Source organism: Bos grunniens, chromosome 22, assembly GCF_055505025.1.
Source record: "Bos grunniens cultivar Pamir isolate PY7600 chromosome 22, Bosgru_T2T1.0, whole genome shotgun sequence".
In the NCBI taxonomy this organism is placed as follows: Eukaryota; Metazoa; Chordata; class Mammalia; order Artiodactyla; family Bovidae; genus Bos; species Bos grunniens.
Window position 1 is genome coordinate 25,829,389 of NC_141186.1, and position 18,604 is coordinate 25,847,992.

An 18,604-nucleotide genomic window follows, 5' to 3' on the forward strand; every position below is an offset into this window, starting at 1 on the left:
TGTGCCTTCTCATGCTCCTCTCAAGAACAATAAGCACCTTAATATTCCTTTTCAGTCAACTCAGCCGAGGAGAGGAAAAGACAAGTCAGAATTACAAGGCCTAACTCCTGCATCCCGGGATCCCTGCCTGCAGAATGAGGAGAGGGGGCTGGGGACTGCGCCTCCATTTTGTCAATAATGCCTAATGTGGTTCCCGACACTATACAATAGTTATAGGTTTACCTAAAAACCTACAAACTCTTCCTTTCTTAAATTCTCACTAATTATGTAAGAGTAATTCAGCTTCTCAGCATCTTTACTAACATGTTTATTTCATTATTTTTAATTTTACTCATTCATATAGTTCTATAGTGATACCATACTATGGCTTTACTTTGCATTTTTCTGATGACCCAATGTTAATAAATTTTCATGAGCTTATATATCATATGTGTGTGTGTGTTTGTGTGTGTGTGTGTATTTGGTGAAGAGGTTTTTTCTTTTCTTTTTTATTTACTTATTTATTTTTGCTCATTCTTTAACTGGATTATTTGTGCCATGAAATTTGAGTTTTAAGCATTCTCTGTATTTTCTACATAGCAATTTGTTGCTGGGTATGTGATCTGCAAATAAATTCTTTCTATCTATAGCTTTTCTTTCAATACTTTTGACAGGGACCATTGCAAAGAAAAGAAGTTTAATTTATAACATTTTTTCTTTTATGGAATGTATTTTTGGTGTTAAGTATAAGAACTCTGCCTAGTTCTAGATTCCAAAGATTTTTTATAAGTTTTCTAAAAGTTTTATCATTTTATGTTTAAATCCATTCTCTGCTTTGAGTTAATGTTTATGAAAGACATGAGACATAGTTGTTTTTCCCATATGAATATTCTATTTCTCTGGCACAGTTTGTTAAAAGATAGTCTGGTTTTTTTTTTTGAGTTGATTTTGCACCTATGTATTAGGTCAGTTGGATGCATTAGGATGAGTCAAACTCAGGGTTTTCTATTGTATTCCACTGATCTGTGTGTCTGTTTTTTGTGTTTTTTTTTTCCCCCTCTGTCAATACAAAACTATCTTGATTACTTGAACATGACTTAAAATTAGATAGACTTGTACTTCCCATTTTACTCTTCTTTTGAAAATTGTTTTATCCTTTTGCCTTTCTATATAAGTTTTAAAATATGTTGTTTATGTCTACAAAAATATTGCTGGAGTTTTAATAGGAATTGTGTTAACCTATATATCATTTGGGAGAAAGTTGACATATTCACCACATTGAATCTTCAAATCCATTAAAGATTTCTTCCATTTATGTAGGTTGATTACTTTCATCAGCATTACATACTTTTGACATAAAATTCCTATACATGTTTTCCTAGATTTACATCTAAATATTTCCTTAACAACTGTAAACGGTATTGTACTTTTACATTTTGTGTCCTGTGTTCCTTGCTTATTGTACAAAGATAGAGCCGAATTTTAAATGTTAATCTTGTATGTATCATATGACCTTGTGGACTCACTAATTCATCCTAGAATTTTTTAATTTCTTCTTTTCCAAAGGGTGTGTTTTTTTTTTTTTTTTTCTCTTTTCTTGCCTTATTTCATTGGCTTTGTTGAATAAGAATGTATTTTCCTTATTGTTTTCCTGATATTTGGGGGAAAAATTTGATCTTTACCACTGACTGCAATGATAAATGTAGCTTTTTTTTTTTTTTTTTAAGATCTTAAACAAGTTGAGAAAAGTTTTCTCTATTTCTGTGTTTCTAAGAGTCGTTTTTTTTTTTTTTTTTTTTCCATTTTATATTGGAATATAGCTAATTTACAATGTGTTATTTTCAGGGATACAGCAGTGATTCAACTATACATATACATATATCTATTCCTTCCGATTATTTTCTCAATTAGGTTATTACAGAATATTGAGGAGAATTTCCTGTGCTAAGTAGGTCCTTGTTGATTATCTATTTTACATATAGTAGTGTGTGTATGTTAGTACCAAAATGCTAAAGTGGTTAGTGAATCTTATCAAAGGATTGTCCACATCTGTTAAGGCAATCAGATGATTTTTCTTCTTTAGCTTATTGGTATAATAGGTTACATTGTTTTATTTTTTTATTTTTTTTAAGTCTTTTTATTTTATTTTATTTAACTTTACAATATTGTATTGGTTTTGCCATATATCAAAATGAATCTGCCACAGGTATACATGTGTTCCCCATCCTGAACCCTCCTCCCTCCTCCCTCCCCATACTATCCCTCTGGGTCGTCCCAGTGCACCAGCCACAAGCATCCAGTATCGTGCATCGAACCTGGACTGGCGACTCATTTCATATATGATATTATACATATTAAACCAGACATGTTTCTCTGGAATAACTTCACTTGGTCATAGTGTATAATTCTTTTTATACAACCTTGAACACTATTTCCTAGTATTCTGTTGAGGAATTTTGCATATATATTCACAAGGAGTATTTCTCTGTAGTTTTATTGCTTTTACTATCTGATTTTCTTAAGGCAATGTTAGCTTTATAAGGTGGGATGGGAATGTTTCCTTCTCTTATATCTACTTATATTGTATCTGAAACAAATTTCTTATAAAGAGCGTACAGGTATACTACATTTTAAAATCTACTCTACTAATCTCTGTCTTTTATTTGGTGTATTACCTTGACATGTTAGGGCTTATGTCTCCCATTGGTTTTTTTTTTGTCTATATTTTTTTCTCCATGTTTTGTTTCTCAGTTGTACTTCGTGTCTTCCAATTGGTTAATTGAAAAATTTTAGACTTCTATTTTGATTTATCTATAGTGTTTTTGGGAGAAGGCAATGGCACCCCACTCCAGTACTCTTGCCTGGAAAATCCCATGGATGGAGGAGCCTGGTAGGCTCCAGTCCATGGGGTCGCTAAGAGCTGGGCATGACTGAGCGACTTCACTTTCACTTTTCACTTTCATGCTTTGGAGAAGGAAATGGCAACCCACTCCAGTATTCTTGCCTGGAGAATCCCAGGGACAGAGGAGCCTAGTGGGCTGCCCTTTATGGGGTCGCACAGAGTCAGACACGACTGAGGCGACTTAGCACCAGCAGCAGTATAGTGTTTTTGAGTATTTTTTTAAATATAGAAATTTTAATGGTAGTTCTGGGTTATTGTGGTGGTGGTGTAGTTGCTTATTCATGTTTGACTCTTGCAATCCCATGGACTGTAGTCCACCAGGTTCCTCTGTCCATGACATTGTATTCATATATAACTTATTACAGCCTAGTGTTATAAATTTACTGATTTTATTAAAGTTCAAAAACCTCACCTATTTTATGTCCCTTTACTTTCTCATGTTTATAAATATTTGTCTCAATTTCTTTTGTACACTTGAAGCCATATCAATGTTATAACATTTTTTTTACTATGAAACATAGCTTAGAAAAATTCAGTGATGAAATTAATCCTATTGTATTTATAATTTTGCTTACCACACTCCTTTTATTCCCTGATGCTTCAAATTTCCTCGTTTTGTCATTATGGTTTTGTTTAGAGAAAAAACTTCATTTAGCCCTTCTTTTGTGGTAGTTCTGCTGATGATAAAGTTTTCCTTTTGTATAAGTATGTCTTGATTTCCCTTTCAGACATGAAGTATATTTTTACTGAGTTAAGGATCTTTGATTGAAAGGACTTTTCTTTCAGTATTCTAAATAATTGTGCCACTTCTTTCTGACTCCAGTGACTTCTAATAAAAAATCTGCTGTCATTTGTATTGTTTTTCCCCTCTAAATGCAAGGTGTTTTTTTCAGTGTACTTTCAAGATTCTTTTCCTCATCTTTAGTTTTTAGTAACTAAGTATTATATCTCCCGGCATGGATTTTTGGGGGGCTTAATCTGTTAGGGGTTCACTCAGTATTTACATGTATGCATACAAAACATAATAAAATGTATTATTAGAAAAGATGAGAACACATTTACTTGATCTTTTCTAAGAATTAGTTACCTAACCCACTGAAAACTGCACTATGGCAGGTGTCCAAAAACTCAATATTTAAAAATGTCTATTTGTATGTCTACTTCTTTATGGCATAGGCCACAGATAAAAGAAACACAAGTAGCAAAATAACCATATATTAAATAGTTTATCATATCTGGCATTATGGACTTTTTTCCTATTAAATTGGTAAAATTGGAGAAAATTGAAAAAGAAAGAGGATAGAAATGAAAAAATACTGCCTAATTCAGTGCAGGGTACACATTCAAGTTCATAACAAAAATAAAATCATTTTGAACAATGTCACACTTTATTAGCATATTGGGGAAAATAATCCAAAACTGCTACATTAAAAGTGGTTTGTATAACATGCTCTTGATTCATCCAGCTCATTAGGAGTGACTCAATTGTGTCCTTTTTGTGAATAATATTCTGTATGTATATAATATACATATATATATTATACATTAATATTATACATATAATATTCTATATGTACCACAACTTCTTTATCCATTCATCTGTTGATGGATAACCAGGGTACTTCCATGTCCTACCTATTCTAAATAGAGCTGCCATGAACATTGGGGTACATGCGTCTCTTTCTATTATGGTTTTCTCAGGGTATGTGTCCAGTAGTGGAATTGTTGGGTCATATGGTAGCTCTCAGAGAAGGCAATGGCAACCCACTCCACTACTCTTGCCCAGAAAATCCCATGGACGGAGGAGCCTGGTAGGCTGCAGTCCATGGGGTCGCTAAGAGTCAGACACGACTGTGCATCTTCACTTTCACTTTTCACTTTCCTGCATTGGAGAAGGAAGTGGCAACCCACTCCAGTGTTCTTGCCTGGAGAATCCCAGGGACGGGAGAGCCTGGTGGGCTGCTATCTATGGGGTCGCACAGAGTCAGACATGACTGAAGCGACTTAGCAGCAGCAGCAGCATGATAGCTCTATTCCTAGTTTTTTAAGGAATGTCCATACTGTTCTCCATAGTGGCTGTAAGGACAGAAAGTATAAAGCTCTTAGAGGAAAACATAGGCAATACATTCTTTGACATACATCACAGCCAGATCCTCTTTTACTTACCTCCTGCTGCTACTGCTACTGCTAAGTCACTTCAGTCGAGTCCGACTCTGTGCGACCCCATGGACTGCAGCCCTCCAGGCTCCTCCATCCATGGGATTCTCCAGGCAAGAGTACTGGAGTGGGTTGCCATTACTTACCTCCTAGAGTAATGTAAATAACAACAAAAATAAACAAATGGGACTTAATTAAAATTCAAAGATTTGACACAGCAAAGGAAACAATAAAGAAGATTAAAAGATGACCCTCAGAATAGGAGAAAATAATTGCAAACAAAACAACTGATGAAGGACTAATCTCCAGAATACATAAGCAGCTCATACAGCTCAACATCAGGAAAATAAATAGCCCAATCCGAATATGGCAGAAGACCTAAACAGACATTTTTCCAAAGAAGACATACCAATGGCTGATAAACACATAAAAAAATGCTCCACATCCCTCATTATTGCTATTGCTATTGCTATTGCTATTGCTAAGTCACTTCAGTCGTGTCCGACTCTGTGTGACCCCATAGACGGCAGCCCACCAGGCTTCCCCATCCCTGGGATTCTCCAGACAAGAACACTGGAGCAGGTTGCCATTTCCTTCTCCAATGCATGAAAGTGAAAAGTCAAAGTGAAGTCGCTCAGTCATGTCCAACCCTCAGCAACCCCATAGACTGGAGCCTACCAGGCTCCTCCATCCATGGGATTTTCCAGGCAAGAGTACTGGAGTAGGGTGCCATTGCCTTCTCCGTCCCTCATTATTAGAGAAATGCAAATCAAAATGACAATGGGGTCTCACCTCACACCAGTCAGAATGGGACAAATTGACAGAGGAGGATGGAAACATGTACATTACCATATGTAAAATAGATAGCCACTGAAAAGTTGCTGTATGACACAGGGAACTCAAATCAGATGCTCTGTGACAACCCAGAGGTGTGGGATGGGGTGGGAGATGGGAAGGAGGGCCAAGAGGGAGAGGACATATGTATTTCTATGGCTGATTCATATTAATATATGGCAGAGACCAAAACAATATTGTAAAGTACTTATCCTCCAATTAAAATAAGTAATTTTTTTTAAAGTGTCTTAAGAATCACAGAACTTCAAAGCTTCTAGGCTGAGTGAATTATAAATGCATTTAATGAAACTGTCATTTAGTTCTAGCTCTTTAATGAGTAAAACTTAATAGCTACTGTTTTTTAAATCAGGATTAATCTTGAATGACACAAGTGTTGAATTAGGGGAGTCTTTTAGAAAATCCTCTTTCACACATATAGCACATACATACATCAACTCTGTTATAATATAACAAAGGTGTTTCTAAAAATTACTACAAAGTCACAAAATAAAAAATAAAGAGCATATAGGATAAATGGGCTTCCCTGGTAGCTCCATGGGTAAAGGATCTGCCTGCAGTGCAGGAGACCCAGGTTTGATCCTTGGGTTGGTAAGATCCCTGGAGAACACTCCAGTATTCTTGCCTGGAAAGTCCCTCCTCCAGGGACAGAGGAGCCTGGTGGGGTCTATGGGGTCGCAAGAATTGGACATGACTGAGTGATTAAACCACCATAGGATAAATGGAGTTGGGACGTAATGCTTTAAAAACTTTGTCATGATATACACACACAAATAGGAAACCAATGAAGATGTTGCAAAAATAAAAAGACCTAAATTTCCCTGTGGAAATGGCTGTTGAAAGGGCTTCAGTTTTTGAGGAACTATGAGATAGTGGGAAAACCTTTATCCGAAATGAGTCAAAAAAACCATAACACAGGATATAAATGAGTTAACTAACAAAACATATGTTGAACCGAGATAACCCACTAGGTGTTCGGGTGTGTGCACATTTACATTGTGAATATCACTACTGGGCTTGTTTCGGTGAAAGTCGCTCAGTCGTGTCCAACTCTTTGCAACCCCAACTGTACAGTCCATGGAATTCTCTAGGCCAGAATACTGGAGTGGGTAGCCTTTCCCTTCTCCAGGGGATCTTCCCAACCTAGGGATTGAACCCAGGTCTCCCACATTGTGGGCAGAGTCTTTACCAGCTGAGCTGTCAGGGAAGCCCCGGCTTGTTTCAACCAGGTGCTATTTTGTCCCTTCACCTACTGTTTGTCAAACTAGCATGAAAGCAAATGTGAAATTTGTCTTATGCCTAAACGGTCCTTTAATATATCGTTAGTATTGGAACAAATTCACTTCTTCAAAACAAGCATTTTAGCAGAACTATCTGCACCTACTTTGTAATCAGGATACATTTGTCTCCAGGTGCTGAAGTTGGCTGAGATTTTCTGTACTGTAATTTAGTACAATTCCTTCTTTTAATGCAGAATAAACCCTGCAAAATCTGTATGCTATTTGATTCAAATTTTGGGACTTATACTAAGGAAATTAGAAACATTTCATTTCAAAAGTATTTAGTGTCAGGATAAATTTAAATAAGCACAAGTTAAACTCTAATGTATAAATACAGGTATATGGTTTATTAAATTATGCTATATCCATATAATATACTGCCCGGCAAATATTACAATTGCTTTGCAAAGCTTATCTTTTGATGTGAAAAATATTTATGACATATGAGAGAGCAAAGGAGATATTAAAATAATACATATTGTGAAAGAATGGCCAATGATAGTCATTTCTTTCAGGGTAATCCTTATCACTGTATCCCATTTTGATGATGTGTTATACTAATGCATCAATAAATTGTTGCCTCCAGCTGGGTGGGATTATAGTTTTCATTGGAGTATTTTTGTTCCTTTTGTTTTTAAATATTTGTTGTTATTTTCGTCTTGTAATACATACATAGTTAGCATTATAATGTAAAAAGGCACATTATGTAACTTATTAGAGTGTGATTTTCAGAACAGTCTGTTGGTGTATTTTTATTAAGTGATTTATCCATGACCTAAAATTTTAATAGGTATAGTCCTTTATTAGTCCCAGGCCTGGTGTCTTGGGCCACTGGCAGATCTTCTAATTAATCCCTGACTGATAATTTCTATCAACAGACTCTCAGTATAATGGCCCCTAAGCAATTAGAACCAGCAAATGAGATGACATCTATTGACTTTGTCTCTATTTCACCACTCTGGTCCAAATGACCAGTATGTTGTATTCCCACTTGAATACCCATTGTCAGTAATAATCATGAGAAATTTAATTTGGTTATTTTTAGAGCTGGCCAAATGAACTTTACATGCACTGTATTGTCGTTTGTGTATTTTTGAAATAGATATGTGTCCTACAATAGCATCAAAAAATGATCTATCTTTTCCAGCATATAATGGTATCTTCCTTCTACTGCATCCTCAGAGGATTCATTTTTAGATCCCACTCTTGGACAAAATATTACCATGCTCTCCTTCACTGGTGACATTGAAATAAAACTGCTGTGAGCCAAGGACTAGAGAAATAAATACAGTATTTTTCTTAAAGAAGCTAATTTGGCAGCGGTTGGGGGAGGGGGAGGGGACCCCTGCTGTGCCAATGTCAAAAACAACCCTTTCTCAAATCCTATCCTTTTTGCAGTGCAGAACAACCTTCATGAGTTACACTTCTCACATCCTGAAGCCAAACTTAAAAAAAAAAAAGTTTAATCCACATGAGCTAGGAATGAAATCCTTTATAAAAATAGCTCCTGGCCAGAAAGCTCTACTTAAAAAAGACAGAAAGAAAGAAAAAAAACAGACAGCAATGGGATAGTAAGCCAATAGAATTCTAGCACTCTAACCTTACCACCTAGAATGAAAAGATGCTGGGCAACGGAGTGTCAAGATATGTTGAGAAAAAAATGAGTCTCTGGTGCTTACAAATTCAATTCCATTAAACAAGTATTTATTGAGTGCCTTCCATGGGCTCAGCAATGTTTTAGACACCGTGGAAGAAGCAAAGAAAGTAAAGACAGTTACTACCCTGAAGGAGTTTGCAATTTTGTTGAAGAGCTTCCCCTGGAAAACAATTTGCTGCTGAATGAGTCAGAAATACACATGATTCTAAACACCCCGTGGACAGAAAACCTATTCACATGTCACCCAGATGTCATTTTAATGGAAGTTCAATCACCTCATTTTTAATTTAGCAAAGGAATCAACCCGGAGCATACATATGTCTTTAGCCTTGTCCATGTTTCAAGTGGATCATTCTAAGCAAACAAACTCTCCTCCAGACCCCAAATGCCGCTGATGAACTGCTGGAGCTGCCAGAATTTGCTCCTTGACCTTGTCTGTCAAGTATGATAGTCATTTTTTTCCAGGTAATGCATTATCACCATGTCCCATTTTGATGATGTATTATACTTACACATCATTGAAGAGGCAATTTGCTTTGATGATGTACCGACATGCAATAGATCACAACTCTGAAGGAGTGAGAGGAGGAGCACCCTGGAGCTCTATAACTCAAGCAGTGATGGCATCTGTAGAAGAACAGGGAGACAATTAATTTAAATTATCTGGACAGGAACTGGGCTGACAGAATGCCTTTTGACCCTTTCCCAAATAAAATGTAAAAATAGTTATGCTAAAATTGCTGTTGCATGGTTATAAAAGAGCAACATCAGAGATCCTGCGGTTATGGAACTTTTCAGTATGTTGACTCTGTTGGTGGAGGCGCAGACTGACACAAGTGGTAGAAGTGCATAGAACTTAATATGTTTACATACATAGACACAGATGAGTGTAAGTCAGATTTTGGTAATCTGAGTAACATACATGGATTGTATCAGTGTCAGTATCTTGATGTGATATTATACTATAGTTTTACAAAATGTTAACACGGAGTGAACGGGGTAAAATGTATAGAGAATATTTTGTGCAATTTGTGTTTTTACAAACGCACATTTGTACTTTTTTATAAATGCATATGATTTTATAATCCTCACTAACGTCAATAAAAATATTTCACATTGCAGATCTCAATTTTCTAAAGTAATACTCAATATTGAAATTTGTTTTATTTTAAGAACATTTGCACAATTTAGGAGAAAACCACAAATACTAACATTTATAAAACATGAACAATGAGCTATGTGATGTCTAAAATGATTGTACCTAAAATTTAATAAACCTATAGTTTATTAAAACTGAGGACTAGCTCCTTAAAGTGAGATCAGAATTTCTAAAACACAGTGAGTTTAGGTTAAGAAGCAATGATTCTCAATCACTTTTGAATGAAGTAATTAGTAAAAACACAAAAATCTGCTATTTATAGTAGCAAAAATTACAGATCTGGTGATGTTCAAAATGGAATAAATATAACTTGACAACGAGGTGAAGGGAGATAATGAATTGACTGTCCAAGAATTATATAAAGGACAGAAAAGACAGCTATCATCAAAATGAAAAGAAGTAGACCCAGTGATGGAAGGGCAGAGGAGGCAGTTTGAGGTAGGTGTATTTCAAACTGGAAAAGACTTCCTCAGATCTGTTTCATTTCTGGCCACAGAGGATTTGAGGGCATCTTTCTAGAGGTGCTTCAGACAGTTTGTAGGTCTTAGACTTGTTTTTGAATCAGCATTCTATGATTCAGTCATAGGCAAAGTCTCAGTGAAGAGAAACTATTTCACAAGAATGTAGATAACACAATTTATAAAAACTGACAATGATTGGTAAAGAAGTTCCAGGGGTAGCTGGAACATAGTCTGAACTGCTGAATTTGAAGTCAGATACCACAGCCAAGGTCTTGTCATCTCTTTTAAGAAGTCAAAATGTACCTGGGTGAGTCTTCAGTTAGGTCCAGTTTGCAAATCAGATATTTCTAGGATAATGAATCTATTAGCTTTTCTATATACTCAGCATGAATTGTAGGAGAGGTGGCTGAAACAACATTCCTTTTTTCTGCCAAAAAAAAAAAAAATAGTTCTAGAGCTTATTGGAATCTATCAGGAGCTAAAGTAGTCTTAATTTATTGCTACTTCATTCAATACTACCCTAAATTCTCCCTTTCTGTTAGTTTTTAAAATTTGGAAATGTATAGGTGTTGAAAGTCACTCAGTTTTGTCCAACTCTTTGCAACCCCATGGATATACAGTCCGTGGAATTCTCCATGCCAAAACATGAGTGGGTAGCCTTTCCCTTCTCCAAGGGATTTTCCCAACCCAGGGATTGAACCCAGGTCTCCCACATTGTGGGCAGATTCTTTACCAGCTGAGCCACCAGGGAAAGCCAAGAATACTGGAGTGAGTAGCCTATCACTTCTCCAGGAATCAAACTGGGGTCTCCTGCATTGCAGGTGTATTCTTTACCAGCTGAACTACAAGGGAAGCTTGGAAATGTAAGCTCATTCCTAATTGTGATTTTCTACTTTCCTCTTTGACATGCATGATAAACACCAGGGCCATGAAATCTCATCCTGTTGAGAATGAAGTTAAAAGGTCTTTTTGTCTTAGACCAGTGACATAATATAGCACAGGATTCCAAAAGGACCTATTCTCTTCTATTTAATCTCAGTGTGATTGTTTTGAGTGAAAGGCATAGCATATATAGAGATTTTAAGAAAAAGAAAGTTTCTAATTTTCTAGCTTAAAATGTTTCTTTAAACAATATCAGAATAAAAGTCCAGTGGCAGCAACATTTATTCTATTTTAAGATGCTTATCAATTTAAAGGACAAAAGCTCCTATTTTTGTTTCAATAGTTTAACATAACAAAATAGAGCAGTATTTTAATAAAGCTAAAGAGGGTTGAACATTCCTTTGCTACTGCTTCAAAATTAATTAATACCAGCATTGAAGTTCCCAACTTTTTTATGTACTGAGAATCATTTTTCAATTAAAAATGATTTATGACTAATATTGGCTTTCCTAATGGCTCAGTGGTAAAGAATCTTCCTGTAGTACAGGAGATATAAGAGATGTGGGTTCAATCCCTGGGTCTGGAAGATCCCCTGGAGCAGGAAATGGAAGCTGCTCCACTATTCTTGTCTGGGAAATCCCATGACAGAGGAGCCTGGTGGGCTACAATCTATGGGGTTGCAGAGTCAGACATGACTGAGAAAGCAAACCAGCGATGACTAACATAGAAAATATGTCAAATAATAATTATATAGTCCCCAAAAAGAAGCAAAGATTAGGACACAAATATACATTTTATTATAGATTTGCCATTTTTTAGTAATGTTCCCTATTGAAAAAGTGCTAATTTTCAAAAGACTTAAATTATGATATTAATTCACATATATGTCAATGTTTTGTCAATGACATCTGAATTAATTTGCAAACATATTTTGAAATTAATCATACTTCATTAGTTCCAGGACACTGATAAATTTGGAATCTAAGAAAATCCTGAAGATTTTATCTCTCTAGAAAAAATAAAAATGGGTTGCACTCAAAGATGTATAATATACAAATAAAACAATAGAATTTTTAAATACATGTTTTGGGTTGGGAATTAAGCCTGAGCTTGTTAACAGTAGGTTGTTATCTACTTGGGTTTAATTTATCTTGAATAATCACAAGTCCTACCATGCAATATTTTTTTTTTTTTTTGCTTTTTGTTTTTGTAGCATCACATATAATTTTGTTCAGCATAAGCAGTGTAAAAGATACCTAGAACAGAAAGTCTATGCAGAAAACCACTTGTTATTTTACTTTAGATAATAAAGACAATAATTGCTGGAGAACACTTTTTTTTGAAATTTATTTATTTATTTTGACAGTGCTGGGTCTTCACTGAGTCACGGGTTGTTTTTTTTGTTTTTTTTTCCCAGTTGTGGTTAGTGGGGGCTACTCTCTAGTTAGAGTGCATGAGCTTCACATTCTGGTGGCTTCTCTTATTGCAGAGCATGGGCTCAGAAGAACAATTTTAATCAAGTATTATTTTAGAGTTTGAGACATATGTTTTAGTTTGTTGGCTACTGTATTCTTCCACGCTTGAATGAGGCACATTTGAGTCACAGCTATTTTTGGCAAGGTCTGTGGTACATATTTCAGCCAGTATGATGAATGAGGCTTTTGAAGACAGGAGGCAACCGCCTCTGACTTTAGCCCCAGGAAAGTCTATGAGCCCTGACATTGTCTGTCTTTGATAGGAAGCAAGTATATCCTTGAGTCCTTTGACCTCATATAAGTTTATTTTCTTGCTTTTCTTTGCTCCCTAGCAGTTTCTCTGGGCAGCAAACTGAGTCCCTTTCACTCAAAAAATAAAAGATCACACATAATTTGACAAGTTTGTTATTTCATAAATGTGCTGGGTGATGATGTAATGCCATTTCTTTTGCCTATATCTCTACATATAAAATAAAAAGAGATTATTGGGATTACTGTCCAGGTAACTCAGGCAAAAAGTTTTATTTGCAAATTTAGGACTCTCTGTGAGTTAGCAGATTGTATTTAAATCAATGATGATCATAGGTCAGAAGATCATTTAATTGAACTGTACAATCATAATATTCATTTTGCAAGGTCCCTAATCTGATAGATGACACTAGCCTGAAGTTTAATTAAAAAAAAAAGCAGCATAATGTACTGAAAGTGATGAAGAATTATTCACTAGCTATAATAGCAAGAATGTTACAGAGGATCATCAGAAAAATCTAGAAAAATTACAGTTGTGCACAGTGAGGAATAGAGACAGCCAAGGCACTGAAATATGTACAACTCAGGCAGCTGATTAGTATTAGGGCAAAAGCCTACCTATGTGATTTCCCCTGAATTGGAATGCCCCAGGAATAATAGCTCAGTGATGTGCAGTCCATGGAGAAAAAAATTCATACGTTTGTTCCAACCTTTCAAACTTCTTCTGCCTGAGGTCAATAGTAAATACTGTAATTAAAGCAGTTTGTGAAATATGAACCTAGAGAAGAATTACACCCGTGGAGAAATGCCCGTTAAGGTTGTATTCCAAGTACATGTGGTATGACAGCTCAGTGTATTGAATCTTAGCCATCTGAGCACCTCCACACTTGCTGAAAACACTCTTAGACATACTGAATGAGGATGATTCTAGGTTTTGCTGAAAATGTATGACTTTTCATAGAGAGTAAGTTTCAGGTTCTTATTCCATCATTAAAAGGGACTCAGAAATTTACATGTTTCCCACTACCACCAACACATTTTCAAGTCTTGTTTGCCTCTCGTCATTAACTCTTTACCAAAATCACCTAAAAAAGCACCATCTCATCAAAAACATAAAGTTTGTTCTTTCTTAAGCTTTCTCTGCCCTAATCTATGTGTTGAACTCTAACGCTTTCTATTTTATGAACAGTTATAACAGAGCTGCTGCCCACCTACTCAGATATGATGTTTTACTTAGCTTCTCCTTATTCCTTGTGTGAACTTTGCTTTATATATAATACTATAAAATGAAAGCATTGATTGTGTGCCTGCCTACTTTTAGACCAAGTATTTTCACCAAGAGTTTAATATTCTTTGGTTCCAAGGAAACTCAATGAACAAAGGAAAGAAAATATTTAAGAAATAATTTTGAAAAAGCTGGATAGCTATATTGGAAAAAAGTTGAACCTTGACTCTTAACTCACTTCATAGATATAGATGAATCTGGGATGAATCATACATATAAATATGAAAATTTGAACCAAAAACCTTCCAAAAGAAGACATATGAAAATAGCTTAGTGACATTGAGGGATGCAATGATTTTGTTGGCCAGAAAAATAATAACTATAAAAGATAATAATATATATTTAGAGCTTAATAAAATTAAGAATTGTATCTCATGAGAAGACAATATTAACGAAATGAATAGATAAGTCATACATTGGAAAATATCTATAACACAGGAGAAGTGACACCAAAAAAAAATCTGCTAATCAGCAGCTAAGGTGAAAACAATGCAATAGAATGATGGGCAATGTGCTTCCCAGAGAATGAAACACAAGTGACCTAAAAGCATGTGAAAATGTGTCCAATGTCATTAGTCATCAGGCAAATGCAAATTGAAACAACAGTTCTAGATGATTTAACACTCTCTACGATGACAAAATCTAAAAAGATTGGGAACCCCAGAAGTCAGCAAGGGTATAGATTGTATTAGTTTCCTATTGCTCCTGTAACAGATTGCCCCACACTTAGTGGCTAAGGCAGCACAACCTTTTTATCTTCACTTCTGGAGGTCAAAAGTCCCAAAACAGAGGTGTTGGACAGGTCGTATTCCTTCTGAATGCTCTACAGGGGAATGTATTTCCTTGCCTCTACCAGCTTCTGAACACCATTTGCATTCCTTGGTTCATGGCATCTTCCTCCATTTTCAAAGCCAGCAATGACATCACTTCTTTCTCTCTCTCCCTCCCCTCTGTTTCTGCTTCCATCATCACATTTCCTTCTATGACTCTGACTCTCCTGTCTCCCTGTTATAAGAACACTGTGATCATCCTTGATCCACCAAATAATTTAGGATAATCTTTCTATCTCAAGATCCTCAAATTAATCACATCTGCAAAGTCCCTTTTGCTCTGGAAGGTGATATATTATCAGGTTTGTGGGAATAGGACATTTCAGTGGAGGGCATTATCTTGCTTACAACACAGAGCAACATGTATTCTCGAAAATGGCATGGCCTTATTGAAAAAATAGGTTGGCTGTGATTTCTTATATATTTAAAGATAAACATATATAATTAAACCTTGCCTGTGTGTGTGCATGCTTAGTGGCTTCAGTAGTGTCCACACTTTGTGAACCCTTGGACTGTAGCCCATTAGACTCCTCTGTCCATGGAATCCTTCAGGTAAGCATACTGAAGGGGGTTGCTATGCCAGCCTCCAGGGCATCATCCTGATCTAGGAATCAAGCCCACATCTCCTGTGTCTCCTGCATTGCTGATAGATTCTTTACCGCTGAGCCACTGGGGAAGCCCCTAGTTAAACCGACCTAGAAATTCCAGTCCAGGTTATTTGTGTGCTGCTGAGTGAAAAAGTTGGCTTAAAGCTCAACATTCAGAAAACGAAGATCATGGCATCTAGTCCCATCACTTCATGGGAAATAGATGTGGAAACAGTGGAAACAGTGTCAGAATTTATTTTGGGGGCCTCCAAAATCACTGCAGATGGTGACTGCAGCCATGAAGTTAAAAGACGCTTACTCCTTGGAAGAAAAGTTATGACCAACCTAGACAGCATATTGAAAAGCAGAGACATTACTTTGCCAACAAAGGTCCATCTAGTCAAGGCTATGGTTTTTCCTGTGGTCATGTATGGATGTGAGAGTTGGACTGTGAAGAAGGCTGAGCACCAAAGAATTGATGCTTTTGAACTGGACTCTTGAGAGTCCTTTGGACTGCAAGGAGATCCAACCAGTCCATTCTGAAGATCAGCCCTGGGATTTCTTTGGAAGGAATGATGCTAAAGCTGAAACTCTAGTACTTTGGCCACCTCATGCAAAGAGTTGACTCATTAGAAAAGACCCGGATGCTGGGAGGGATTGGGGGCAGGAAGAGAAGGGGACGACAGAGGATGAGATGGGTGGATGGCATCACTGACTCTATGGACATGAGTCTGAGTGAACCCGGGAGTTGGTGATGGACAGGGAGGCCTGGCATGCTGCGATTCATGGGGTCGCAAAGAGTCAGACATGACTGAGCGACTGAACTGAAGTGAACTGAAGGCATTTCAGTTGTGTCTGACTCTGTGTGACCCTATGGACTACAGCCCACCAGGCTCCTCTGTCCATGGGATTCTCTAGGCAAAAATACTGGAGTGGGCTGTCATTTCCTTCTCCAGGGAATCTTCCTGATCCAGGGATCGAATCTGAATCTCTTACGTCTACCTGCCTTGGCAGGCAGGCTCTTCACCACTAGCACCACCTGGGAAACCAGGTTATTTACCCAAATAAAAATTAAATATATACCCACAAGTAGGCTTACATTAGAATGCTTGTAGAAACCCTAATAATAACAAAAACTGGACATAACTCAAAATATTTATCAGAGATTATATAAATGTATTTTGGTATATCCCTACTTGTAAAAATGAGCAAACTAATGATACGTGCAAAACCGTATGTGAATTCCAAAAGCATTATTTTGAGTGAAATAAGCCACACATGAAAGACTACGCACTGTTATTCCATTTATAAGAATACAAGAATAGACATAGCAAGGTGGTTCAATGGCAATCAGAAAATGGCTGCTACTTTGAGGGTGAAAATTGAATAGAAAGACATATATAGGAATTCTCATGAGTGATGAAAATATTCTATATCTTACTTAGGGTTTTGGTTGCATTGATATATATATATAATATCATAACTCATCAAAATGAACACATAGGATTTGTACATTTTATTGAATGTAAATTATACAACCATAAAAACATTTTAAAAGTAAATGTTTAGATATTCTTGTCTTGAAAAAATTTCAAGACTTTTTGTTACATTTTTCTTCTACAGGTCTCAATTCTGCCTAAAGGTAGTACAAATTTTGTTATATGAAATCTATGTAAAATAAAACAGCAACCACCACCACAGCAATTTATCAATTGTGACAACACATATATGAGTGGTCTTTTACCCTCTCTTGATTTTTTCACTCAACTTTTCCAGACCAATTCATATGATCGCTAAAAGCAAGCAACTTGACCTATTAGTAAACCGGATTTTTTTTTTTTTCATTTTAATATACCAAAAACAGCCCTATGGCCAAATACTTTTATTACAATCAATACTAACAATATTTGGATTTTGAAATTAAATTTCTTTCATCCTTGATTGATGATTTTATTTTATGTTAAATTAAATGAAGATATGTGATAGAGCTCAAATCAATCTATCTTTGTCTCTACCCTGTGTCTATATCCATCCACATGGAAAACATAGGTTATTATTATAAGCCCATATTGTTAGATTTTTGCATTGAACTTTCTAGTAGTTCCTCTTAGAATATCCCTTTGAATATTCTGTTTAATCATCAGAATTATTCATTCCACCTATACAAAGGAAATATTGGTAAGAATCATACTGACTGTTCCCTAAATCCTATTGAAAACACTGGTCCATACAAATGGATGCTGTTTCCTTGTTTTCCACATGTGCTTCTTGCATTGAAATTCCGCAGTACTTTTTTCACCAAGGCAGGCAGCTGACACATTCATGTTCATCATTTCAATAAAACCAAAGCAAATACTGAATTTTCTCCCAGAAATTTATATTGTGAATACTGATAAAGTTAACAGGGCTGTGCAGGCTTTTCCTGCAACCTCTATGTAAATCAAATACTGTCAAAATAAAAATGGCTTTTACTTGTGCTTCTCTATACTACTCTATCTAATGGTACCTTCAGTTTTCTCTGAAATTATCCTTCAAAGATGATTTTTCATGACATCTGTATAAGGTCAAGAGCTGTGTTGTCTCTCAAGTAGTATTCACTTGTTCCTAGAGATTTAATTAAGAACCTCAAAAAGTGAGTAGTAAGACCAAAAGGTGGTTTGAAATCTTCAGTAAGGGGAAAGGTTTGCTTGATGCAGTTGCTTCATTGGGAGTAAAAATAATTTACTTGTTAATATGACTGATCCCTAATATAATGCAAAGAAAGGTTGGAAAAAGGAAGGGAGATAGTAAAGGAAACATCAGATATTTTATACTGTTATAATATGTCCAGAGATATAAAAATGTGATGC

The 18,604-nt window shown here is 36.0% G+C and overlaps 1 long non-coding RNA gene across 9 annotated transcripts in view; it reads left to right on the top strand.

The window, feature by feature from the left end:
• The window catches only part of LOC147348223 (uncharacterized), a 176,349-nt gene that overhangs the window by 49,391 nt on the left and 108,354 nt on the right, over positions 1-18,604 (top strand). For 5 of the 9 annotated variants that reach the window (XR_015151947.1, XR_015151942.1, XR_015151945.1 and 2 more), the window contains one exon: positions 56-427. The exons of the other annotated variants lie outside the window; for them this stretch is intronic. This is a non-coding gene — a long non-coding RNA (uncharacterized LOC147348223). Of the gene's footprint in view, positions 1-55; positions 428-18,604 lie in introns of those variants that run through there. 9 annotated transcript variants of the gene reach the window in all.